Source organism: Cajanus cajan, chromosome 8 (genome assembly GCF_000230855.2).
Source record: "Cajanus cajan strain Asha chromosome 8, NIPB_CcT2T_4, whole genome shotgun sequence".
Taxonomy (NCBI): domain Eukaryota; kingdom Viridiplantae; phylum Streptophyta; class Magnoliopsida; order Fabales; family Fabaceae; genus Cajanus; species Cajanus cajan.
In genome coordinates, this window is record NC_138524.1 from 51,841,727 (window position 1) to 51,852,006 (window position 10,280).

Consider the following 10,280-nt stretch of genomic DNA (forward strand, 5'->3'; position numbering starts at 1 on the left):
GAAAAAGGATCGTGTTAATCGATTACCTCTTTAAAGTAATCGATTACCTCTGTTCCAAATGTGAGTTTTGTGTTATTTTGGCATCGTGTTAATCGGTTACCATGTTAGGTAATAGATTAAAACAGGAGCTGAAATAATTAGTTCAGTTATTCTAACTCGTGGTAATAGATTACCATCACAGGTAATAGATTATCTCTGTTATGAATATAACTGAAATAACTGTTTCCTTGCACATGAAAATTGTCTTTAAATAAGATTAAAACTGAAGCTTTTAAAAAGAAGAATTTTCACACACGAAAAAAGAGAGACTTTTTTTTTTGAATACACATTACTGCAAAAGAGAAAAAGATTTTCTGAAAAAGAAAGAAAGAACATATCTGCTGAAAATCAACTTTTGGAAAAAGAAGTGTGCAAGATCAATTCAAGAAGATGAAGTTCATATAGAAAATTCATTCTAAACTGGTTTACGTTGTTGAAGATCATATCTACACGAACAGGTGTACTCGTTTCTGATCTTTGGTTATTGTTTGAATGGTTTTAACTCTTGAGATTAGAGAATCTCTGGAAGAGTTGTGTAAAGAGAAATCTTGAGATAGGTTTTTCTCAAGTAGGATATTGTGGGATCAATATTCTTGGGTTATATGTTTCTTGTGGAGTCAAGAAATGGTTTGTTAATCTTGTGGGTGTCAAGATTTGCTTGTTAAATTCATTGATTGGATATTGCTTGTGCAGGGTGCATGTAAAGAATATCAATAGTGGATTTGACTGGATTTAGAGGTGTATCTAAATCTGAAACTGGATGTAGGCCTTTGGATGGCTGAACCAGTATATATCTTGGTGCATGATTTTCTTAACCCTTACACTCTTTACATTTTGTATAAGTTTCTTGATTAATGTTGTATGAAGAAAAACATTATCTGCAGAAACTGAACTTTAAAGATTCTTGGTAATTGATAAAATCAATCTTTACATATCTTGTATTAATTGTGTTTATTCAAATCTTGTTGGATAAGTTGTGCATATATAACTCTGAATTACTTTTTATGTTTAAAGGTTTGATTAAAATCAAGATTTGTTAGGTAAAGATTTAGAAAGCAAACAAGAAAAGGAAAAATAACATAGAATCTATTCAACCCCCCCTTCTAGATTCTAACCGTAGGGACCAACATCTATCTGGGTGATTGTTGATAGGTTGACAAAGTGTGCGCACTTTCTTCCTGTCAATAGGTGGTCCTTGGAGAGGCGTGCATAGTTGTATATCAGAGAGATAGTACGGTTGCATGGAGTGCCTTCCAGTATTATTTCTAACAGAGATACAAGGTTTACTTCTAGGTTTTGACAGACTCTACATCAGGTGTTGGGGACGAGGTTAAGGTTAAGTTCTGCTTATCATCCACAGATAGATGGTCAGTCGGAGAGTACAGTTCAGTCACTGGAGGATCTCTTGAGAGTTTGTGTATTGGATCATCTGGGTAGCTGGGAGGAGGTGTTACCATTGGTAGAGTTCACTTATAATAACAGTTATCACTCGAGTATTGGCATGGCGCCTTTTGAGGCTTTGTATGAAAGGAGGTGTAGGACTCCATTATGTTGGTATCAGGAGGGTGAGTCAGTAGTGGTTGGTCTAGAGTTAATTCTTTAGACTACTGAGGTGGTGAGATAGATTCATGAAAGGTTGAGGGCTACCCAAAGTCGATAAAAGTCCTATGCTGATAGGAGGAGGAGACCTCTAGAGTTTGAAGAGGGAGAACATGTGTTTCACGTTTCACAGTTGAGAAAGTACATTAGAGACCCGAGTCATGTGGTAGAGATGGATGAGGTGCAAGTTAGAGAGAACTTGACCTATGAGAAGAGACTGGTAGCTGTGGTTAATCACAAGTTGAAGGAGCTTCGTGGCAAGTTCATCAGTTTGGTGAGGATTGATTGGGATGCAGCTACTGGTTACCTCGTGTTACGGTTACCATTTTCGGTAACGGTTTTGTCTGTGCTTGACCGGCACTAGGGAATATTATTTTTGGGATGACTGTACATATATGGAGTTCTATTTTATAACCAGAAACTTAGTTATTTTCATTTTTATTTGTACATGTATGTATGAGTTATCCAGTTTAATATTTCTCTAAGTTTCACTAGCAGTAGTGCGATTCCACTAAGTGTAGAGACCATGGCGGGTCGTTACACAAACAAGATTTTTTAGGCCATTTTAATAACTTGAAACGGCCCGTTCCAATTTAGGAATGGCCCGTTCCAGTTAGGGTTTTAGCCCTTTTTTGAGGAGTTTGGAACGGCCCGTTCCAAACTAGGGTTTTAGGCCCTTTTAGGAACTTGGAACGGCCCGTTCTGGTTTTGGAACAACCCGTTCCAGGCTTCTAAAACCAGCTTGTTTGGGATTTTGGGCCTTCTAATGTCTTGTCTTGTTGTTTGCATGCTTTGGGAGCTCCTTCCCTCCATAATAGAGGTCCATTTCCTTGTTTGTACGCCCCCGGACAAAATTGGGTGTCTACATAGGTGAGTCAAGCACAATCTAAAGCGCAACATAAGGATTCAGACGAAAGCTGGTCAAGAATCAGACAAAAGTCAACTACATATCAGATGAAAGAAAACACAGACTGAGAAGCATTCCAGACGAAAATGAAGTTTTTCCATCTACAATGTTGACCAGACCAAAGGAAGTCAAAGCATTGATGACAAATGCCCAGACGAAGATCAAGTCTTGAGATGCACATGGACTACAAGACGTAGACGAAGACTGCCATGCAAGCACTTGAACAATCAAGTTTCAAGGGACAAATCAGGAATCGTCTACAATCATACAAGAGCCCTCAATATGATCGCGTACTGAAAATAAAAGGAAAAGAAGAAGAAAGAGAAATCCAAGCCCAAAAGTCTAAGCATGCATGTGTCAGAAAAAGTACATTACTATTTCAGATAAAGACAACGCACCGAAAAAGGACAAGAAATTCCTAGGTCACAGTTAAAGTCAGACACTGCAGCTAACAAAATGTAGAAGACTTCAGGCGATATCTATAACAGGAAGCAACATTTAATGCAAGATCTAATGTTTTAAATGAAAGATTGAACTAGTCATGAACGACTACATTCTGCTTCAACGGACACTTGCAACAAGCATATTTTACAGAGACTATATATATGTCATGACTTCAAACCTTGAAAGGTTGGTGAAAGCCCAAGAAGCAACGAAATCAGAGACAAAGCATATATAGTCAAATGTACAATATTGTATTTATCTTTGTAGACTAAGGAGTTCTAAGTGTAACTTAGGAACATAAACCTTAGTGAGTGTAGTAAACCTTTGTATCCTCTCTGTGAGAGTAAACCACACACTCAAAACAAATTATCTATCATTTGTAAAGCCTAAAGAGACTAGGGAAAGAATACTTGTATGAGCCTATAAGGGCTTGTCAAAGAATCCTCACTAAGAGCCTGAAGAGGCTGAACAAAGAATAATAGCGCTAAGAGTGAAGTTAGTGATAGAAAAGAATGGCACAATCCAAGAGGGGGGGTGAATTGGATTTAATGACCCTTTAAAAATTTATCAGAGTTTTTGGATCTTAATTTCAATCAAAACTTTTCTATGACAGAATTTTCAAATAAAGCCCTCCTAAAGACTTGTTATGATGATATGAATGCAATGTGCTCACTTGATTCAACACAGTAAGGTTCAGCAATAATATTCAATTACAGATTCAAACCATCAAGATTCACATGCACTTATTAATCAAGTTTTATCTTCTTTAAAGTTCCACCAATGAATTACACAATATAAGAGATAGGGTAGAAGAAGATTGCACAAGTCTTTTATACTGGTTCAGCCATTCCACATGTGACCTACATCCAGTCCTTAATCACCACCTGATTAAGATTTTTCCACTATCTTTAAGCAAGAAGGTTTACAAGCAAACACACATGCATATACTTCACTACTAAAAGATAACCACTTTCTTGACCCCAAGAAAGCAACCCTTGTAGATCCCACTACAAGAAACTTCACCACTTGAGAACCCTTTCTCAAGATTTTCCATAAAGATTCACAAAGAATTAAAATGGAACGAATTCACCTGGAATTCTTGAACAAATCTTTGTCTTCCTCTTTCAAGAGTATGATGATGATGATGATTTCCTCACAAGCTTTTCACAAACGTTTTTCTCTTGGATTTCACAAAGAAAACTCTCCAAGATGTCACACAGACTCTCTAAAACGTTTTCACAAGTTGATTATCAGTTCTTACTCAATTGTCTTAAGTTTCAAAAGAGTTCAAGTCTATTTATAAAAGTTCAAACCCAGATAATCGATTATTTTAAAGAATAATCGATTATTTTGTTCTTCAGATTTCTGGAAATCAACCAAGAACAATTTAATCGATTATTTAGCTGGATAATCGATTATTCCAGAGAGTTGTTTCTGAAATAATCGATTATTTTGGCAAATAATCGATTATTACAGCAAGGCATGCCACTTAGCCCATTTGCTGAAATAATCGATTATATTTAACAATAATCGATTATTTTGAGTTAGTTCTTAAAATTTCATTTTAAGCCTCAAAATAACTCTCCAATGTTTTTAACTTCATCATCATCTACTCCCTACTTAATCCTAGACAAGATTTGCTCAATGCACAAAGCACACACAATTACAAAAAAAAATCATTTCCTAAGTTCTATTACATAGTTCCAGTTCATAGCATTCTCTTTGACTCTTCTTTAACTTTGTTTTTGTGCTCTCCAAGTTGTTGCATGTTGTGATCATCAAAACTCTTTAAGCTTCAAGCTCTCCTAAGCTCAACAGTTAGCAGGCCAAGAGTGGTCGATAATCCTCACTAAGAGCCTGAAGAGGCTGAACAAAGAATACTAGTGCTAATAAGTGAAGTTAGCTAACTAGGAGTGATTGATAATACTCGGGAACCAAGAGTGGTCGAGAATACTAACTAAGACCCTAAAAAGGCTAAACAAAGAATACTGCTCCAATGAGTGCAGTTGGCGAACCAGAAGTGGTTGAAAATACTCAGGGACCAGGAGTGGTCGAGAATACTCACTAAGAGCTTGAAAAGGCTGAATAAGGAATACTAGCGCTAACGAGTGAAGTTGGCGGGCCAGAAGTGGTCGACAATACTTGGCAAACCAGAAGTGGTGATAATATTTGTACTTAATTGAAAATCTAGTGGAACCCTTCAATTGAAGGAGACTGGACGTAGCTCAGTCTGAGTGAACCAGTATAAAAATCTTTGCACTGTTTATCTATGTTTCAGATGCAATTTCGTTTAGTTGATATATCATATTGAAAATTTTGTCCATTGCTTATTCTTCACTATGTCTCTCCTCAGACGAAAAATACACTTGCTTAACTTATTATTTTTAAGAAACATTTTCCTTGTGCAGACGATAAGCTCTCAAACGCAAAATCTTTTGTTGAGCCAATCCTGCACAGTTTTTAAGTATTCAAAATAATATTTTTATTGGACAAAAAAGAGTCTCTCTGTGAAAACGAGTTTAAAATTCCTTCATTCACACACACATATTCAACCCCCCTTCTATGTGTTTTTCCTCTAACTTCATATGTTGTTTGGTAATTTGTTATCACTTAAGTAATGTGACATATAAGGATAAAAATTAAAAAATAACATACACAATATCTTCGTTTGTATCTATTTTTATGAATGATTGATGTTTTATTTTATTAATAAAAATATTATTTGCATGTTATCGTCAATCTTTCTTTTTTAATTTTTAAATATCATGTTACTAACTTTTACATAATTTAAGTACGAATAAACATTAAAACTTAAGAATTAGTAGATGTTAATTTGATGAAGTACACAATTTTAGTGACACATTACTCTTAGAATATAACAATTAAATGGCTCATAATCAAAATTGATATAACCGTTATAAGTTTCAAATTTATGCATTATTGGCTTTTAATGGAGGAGTCAAATTAAAGGACAATTACATTTCTAAGTTTATGAAGGGGTCCTTGGCCTTGCCTATATAAAGCCTGTGATGCTTGTAACAACCCAAAATCACTAGGCCAGAGGCCCAATTGATTTTCCGGAACGGGCCGTTTCAAAAGTCAAACGGGTCTTTCCGGAATAAGAAAAATGCCCAAAATTGGAGAAGCAGAACGGGTCGTTCTGGTTTGGAGAACGGGCCATTCTAGTGGGAGAACGGGCCGTTCTGCTGGTTTTGAGAACGAGCCGTTTTGGTTTTGGAACGGGCCATTCCAGTTGAGAATTTTTCGTAGTTTCAAATGGTCTAGAACGGTCGTTCCACTTTTGGAATGAGCTGTTCCGGTAGGTCAACCTGAAATCATATAAATAGCGCCCCTCACCTGTCACTTTCACACATCTCTCATTGTCTCTTCCTATTATCTTTTGTTCTCTCTTCTTTTCCTCTTCTTCTCTCTGAAGACCAAGGGGCACTTAGAGGAGGAGACCAAGAGATCCCTGTTTTAGTTCAACTGCTGTTTATCCAGGTACGGGGGAAAATGGAATTATTTATATGTAGAGTTACATGAGGGAATTGGGTAGAGGAAGAATCCCTTAGGATTATGAGCAATTTTATAATTATTTCTGTTTGGAGAATTATTGGTCTTATTTGATTCTGTATGAATTTAGGATTATGAATATATGATTAATTTGTAAAAATGATGCTCTGGGAGAGAGAACGAAATTATAGAAAAGTGCCTGTAGGTTAGGTTTTGAAAAAATTGGATTATTTCTGTTTGAGAAATTGATGATCCCATTAGATTCTGTATGTGTTGAGGATTAGAAATATATATTTAATTTGTAAGAATGATGATCTGAGAGGGAGAACGTAACTATAGAAAAGTGCCTGTGAGCTAGGTTTTGGAACAATTGGGGGTTTTACCGTTATGTTGAAATTATATTAAATTGGTAATTCCTTTGTTTATTATATTAATTTATGAATGTTATTGTTATATTATTTAATAAGAATTGATGATCTAGATGTGAATTGCTTGAGGGATGTGTAGACCCTTATTTTGTTAGACTTATCTGTTGTGTATATGGAATTGTGTATGTGATATGAAATTGAGCTATGAAATGAGATGTTGTATGGATGTATTTATGATTGTGATTGTGGTGCCTCACATCAATGACCAGGGATGGCACGGCCCCTGGGTAAGTGATGCTACAGGGAGGGTGTGACCCTGGCATGGTGTGGGATGAGTAAGACGATTAACACGTATCACTTATGTCAAATATGGCAGCCCTGACATAGGGTTAATTGCAAGAGATTTTGTGGATTGTGATGTGATTGTGGTTCCTCACATCAATGACTAGGGATGGCACGGCCCTTGGGTAAGTGATGCTATAGGGAGGGCGTGACCCTGGCATGGTGTGGGATGAGTGAGGCAATTAACCCGTATCACTTATGTCAGTTGTGGCGTGGCCTTGGCATAGTGTTAATTGTAAGATTTATGTGGATTGTGATGAATTGATTGTGATATGATTGTGGTTCCTCGCACTAATGACCAGGGATGATACGAACCTTGGGTAAGTGATGCTACAAGGACGAGCGTACCCCTGGCATGGTGTGGGATGTGTGAGGTAATTAATACTTATGTCGGGGGTGGCACGCCCTTGGGCAAGAGATGCTATAGGCGTGACCTTGGCATAGGGTCGATTGCAAGATTTGTGATGATTGTGGTGATTGTGAATTGTGACGTGATGATGATGCACGATCGATAAAGTTATGATACATTGAAATGTTTATGAATATTTCGTTGAGTATCGAGTTATAATGAGATGATATGTTGTGTGTTTGTATGTACTTTACATATAGATGTTTTCTTTTCTCACTGTACAATTTTGTGGATGTTTTAGGTGAGGAAGATCTGGCTGCGAGTGGCATCTAGAATGCCAACAGTTAAATTAGGGGTATGCTCTGATATTGTGATATCGGGGCAGAGGACTTTTAGAACATAATTTTTATATGGATTTGGAATTGTAAAAATCATTTTGAAAACAATTTGTAAACTCTTGTGTTTCATTTTCTAAATCTTTATTATTGTGGTTATTGAAGAACGATTTTTTTAAGTTTCTCATGTGAACCCTTTTACTTTTTTTTTAAACATTTATTTGTAAAGTTACAGTATATGTGTTGGGGTAGTAAGGGTGTCACAATGCTCCATTGATTCACAAATTCAAAAAAGGCAAAAGCTAGAAGACTTCTCTATTCTCTCTAAATTTTCTTTCTCTAATATTTGTATGGTTTCTTTATAATAATAATGGCTACAAGTGAAGTTATGTTTCCACATTATACTCTATATTGTTTATTCTTATTCTGTAATTTGTATCAAGGACCAATGACCAAGTAATGCTTATTTTATTATATTCACCATAGAGGTCCAACAATTGGTATAAGACCTAAACCTACAAAATATATATATATATATATATATATATATATATATATATAATTATGTTATTTCCGCTACATATCATATATGATTGTAAGGATTATACTCATACGAGATTTTATTTATTCATTTATTTTTCGTTTATGGATTAATCATAAAAAATGAATCTATTTATTTATGAATAAATATATCAATGTATATATGAATTAAAATTGTATCAAAATCCTTACAAATAATCTTGCATGATTATTTATTTTATTTATTTAAATTAATATTTATTTATTTGTTTATCTATTGAAATTGAATATGAGATCTTAATATCATGATTACGTGATTTGACATACTATTGTAATGTGCCTCACATTAATTGCTATAATTAAGCTTAATTTTAATTTATATTAATTAAAATTATCATGATTATTTTCATGCTTTGAATTGAGTTATAATTGTTGATTTTAATTTATGATGACAATTGGTATTGGACACAAATTATTATATATGCAATTCAAACTATGAGTTATAATGTCTCTCAAATCTTGATGATTCTAAAAATTATAAAGTTTCTTAAAAAAATGGAATATTTGTCTAGTGATGTTTATAATTTCAATTAATTATTGATTAGCCATAGCATCTTTAATTAATTGAAATTATATATTTTGTTACTTAAAATCATATAAAGAATTAGACATAATATTGTGATTGATTATACTTAAATATAATAAGTTAATCTCACATGAGTTATTGTTGTGTGTATAATCAATTAGGATAAAATATCAAATTATATTTCTTAATTTACCCATAGGGATTAAGAAAAAGGAGCACAATTTGATAGTTTTATCATAAGGTTATGTGATGAATCAAAATGAGTAAAATTTTACCCCATAGGCAAGTTTTATGCCATTAGATTCATAAACTTATACATAATTTACATTTATCTCATATTATGAATCATGAATGACCATGTTTAAACTTTGCAATTATGTAATTTGCAAATGTTTTTATTGTAAATTATAATAAATGATTGATTCATGAATTAATATATGAATTACATATTTGATAGTAGACATAGCATCCTAGACAATTTTATAAGAGTTATTTCATAAAGAAGAAATAATTAATTAAGATTATGGGCTAAATGTCATGATATGATATTTATATACCCATAGACATGGTTTATAATTTTATTATGATATTTATTGTCTATATTTAAAGTTTGTAAGTTCTGTGCATATTTTGCATCAAAAGTTTTGAATTTAATAATTTATGAATTATCATAGCATTAATATTATATTATGAAAAGGATATATAGTTTGTTATCCTATACAGACATTTCAAAAGTTAGTGGGGGTCAAATAATGAGAGTGAATTCTCGAAAATGAAATTTGAGAAAATAAGGGGAATATATGATACTCTTAAATATCACTTTAAAGAAAATATTTGTTGGATGTTATGAGATTATATCACAGACATAATGTTTTTGGTCTTAAAGTTTTCAATTCTATTGAAAACTAATTAAAAACTCTCGGCTAAGTATTTTTTTGAAGAATATTAAAGGTGAAAGTCAAGACAAGAAAATTGACATAAAGTAGACATCAAAAGAGAATTAATCTCTATTGAGTACATTAATTGTTCTAGAATCAATGATCCAATATAAGATTGCTAGTTATAGTACTTTAGGATCATATACTCAAAGGCCTGCATTAAATTTTGTCTTTTTATTTTTTTTTATTTTATGACTTTGTTCACATTAAAGTTAGTTATGAATGGATTCATATTGAATCAATAAAGTTAGGACCCTATATTTCACTAAGAAAAAGGTTACACATTGTAATACATGGAAGGAAATATTTAATCTAAAATATAACTGCCATGATTCATGTGT